A 2,681-nucleotide genomic window follows, 5' to 3' on the forward strand; every position below is an offset into this window, starting at 1 on the left:
CCTTCGGTATTGTAGAATTCAATCGTTTTGCATGAGGACATATCCTCTGATCAAGCTGAGAGAGACAGACTTTGTTGCTGTGCTATAAATGGCTTCTCTATTTCCTGTTATGCCCTCCATTTTTAAAATGAGAAAAGCCTCAAGGGACTAATGTCCACATTAGCCTACAGGAATACATACATGGCCACACATCTGGTAAACACAATGTCTAGCAATTTAGTTGAAGTAAATGGCAAAGGGAAACAAGTTTTCTGTTTAGCCTTACAAATCTTAATCCTATTTACTCTCCCCATTCTAACAGAATATCCATGTTCCCATGCTGTAGGTTAATGTAAATATTTCCTCACAGAACAATACTAAACCTAAACACAGTCATCAACCCTTTGTTACTATTTGCGCCCAACAGCCATGGACTGCCGCTTTTTGCTGGCATATAATTGTTGATAGGTCGGAACATTCTTTGGGCCTTTTTGGTTGCTCCATTTTGCTTGTTTCCCATTTACAGAGCTAAGATGGACTCAGTCCTGATGGTGTAACCACCTCCTGAAGACTAAATATTGGTCTCACTGCACTTGAACCAAGACATTCTTCAAACCACGCATATTCTTCAAAGCACTTTTGAAGCTGTGTTTTTGTAACCCTTGGATTCATTTTGATGGCATATGGTTATTTGACATAAGCACACCTGCCAATCCCAATAGACGCTATAGACAAGAGACAAGCTATTCATGATGCATTTGCTATTTGGGTCCACCAATCAGTTTAATCAGATATCGCCAAATATAGATAATTTGGCAAGCGAGATAGCATTGTACCAACTTCAGAACCAACTGTACCTTCTCCTTAGCCTGGTTTCACCAGACTCACTTTGTTTCACCATAAGAGTCTGGGTACTCACAATTGGTAAATATTACCAACCCTAGCATTGCAATGGGCAAAGACTTTGCGTTAACTGAAATCGTCGGTTCAGCCTAAACAATCCCATTGACAAGAGATTCCTAATGTTGCTTCCTACTTCGCCTAAACTTTACAGACTGATAATAAACCGCATCAGGAAGTCAGGAAACATTGTATTTACCTTTGCTCTAAAATTAATGCAATTTTCTGATTTTTGCAGGCATTGCTGCTACTGTGTATCACAACATCATCCTCTACTGTCACTGATTGGCTAAGGGGAATATGGATGCATTGAGAGGAGCCTGACTAGTATCTCAATGAAATGAACATGAGTGGAGATAATATGCGGGTGGGGCCAGGCTACATACTCCTTTGTGCTAGTTTCATTTGTATGAAGTTATATGAATAATAAAGGTTCTGTAATGAGTATCTCAAATGTACCACATTTGGAAGACCAGTACATTTGTGTGAGTATGTCAAAAGTGTCTGCCAAATACCATAAACAGAAACACATCTCCATAAGTAAAGAAGAACAATGTCTGTTCACTGAACAATGTCTGTATGACTGCCTTAATTTCCAACAAGGCAACAAAAGACAACTAATTATTGTAATGTTGATTTGATTTTTATTAGAAATAGGACACATTCATCTTGTGCTCTGAAAACTGTACATATACAAGAGGAGAACTTAGCCAAGAAAATAAGGAACAGACGTCTGACAAAGGAATTGGGAGGTGTACAGATGATTTGGATTTGGGAGGGAAAGGAATGTGTAAGGTAAAGGTCAGGATTTAACATAAGGTGATGAAGTTAAGATGCTAAGACACAGTAGGAAACAGACAGGTTTAAAACACACAACAGCACAAGAGACAATTGATTTCAAAAGTATGGGGCTTTTCTGTAAAAAACAGGAATATCCTGAAGCACAATCAAAAGATATCTATAGGCTATTATTTATTATATAACATCTGATATTTTTTGAGTTACAGTAATCTACCCAACACAAGACTCTGAATCCAGAGTCTTGTGTTATCTTTCAGATCATGATAAGATCACTAAGGAATAAGTATTCTTTTTATTTCTAACACAGATTCCTTATATGCCGTAAAGGTTCTACACGTTTCGTAAATAGGAGAAACATCTTATAAAACTCACACTTCAAATGTGACTATAAAACCTGCCATTGACCTGATAAGAGTCCTGCTTGAGCATCAAGCGGCCGTCATATTGCACGGTTGTCGTTCAAAAGATGGCACAACACGACAGTCTGTCATAAAGTCTTTAGTAATTGGCACTGTGGAAGTTCTTTTTTGGAGTTTGGTAGATGACAGAAGCAAGTGGGTCACAATATGTGACTCTGGAGTGCCTCAAAATTCAATAACTAGGGCCTGGAGTTCTTTATTTTCAGGGCTTATAACAGAGCAGTGAACCGGTATGAAGGGAAATGTTATGCCATTCTCTTCGGGGAGATATCTTCTCTATTGTATCCACCTGCTTCTTGTCCAGCAGAGTCCGTGGTGCATTGGAGTCTCTCTCTGGACAAAGCAGTGTCCTTCAGGAAGCTCAATTTCATATTGGAGCTTATTTGATGATCTCAAGCACTCATTGATGATTACATTTCATGGTGACTTTGTTTTAGCCTTCCAATCCATGAACATTTTTACTTAAAATTAAATTATACAAAGAAAATATAACATCATTCAAAATGACAAAGACTAAATAATAACTGTGATAATAATAGTAGTCATAATAATAATAATTATAACAATAATTGTACAGCTCTG

Source organism: Alosa sapidissima, chromosome 21, assembly GCF_018492685.1.
Source record: "Alosa sapidissima isolate fAloSap1 chromosome 21, fAloSap1.pri, whole genome shotgun sequence".
Classification (NCBI taxonomy): Eukaryota; Metazoa; Chordata; class Actinopteri; order Clupeiformes; family Clupeidae; genus Alosa; species Alosa sapidissima.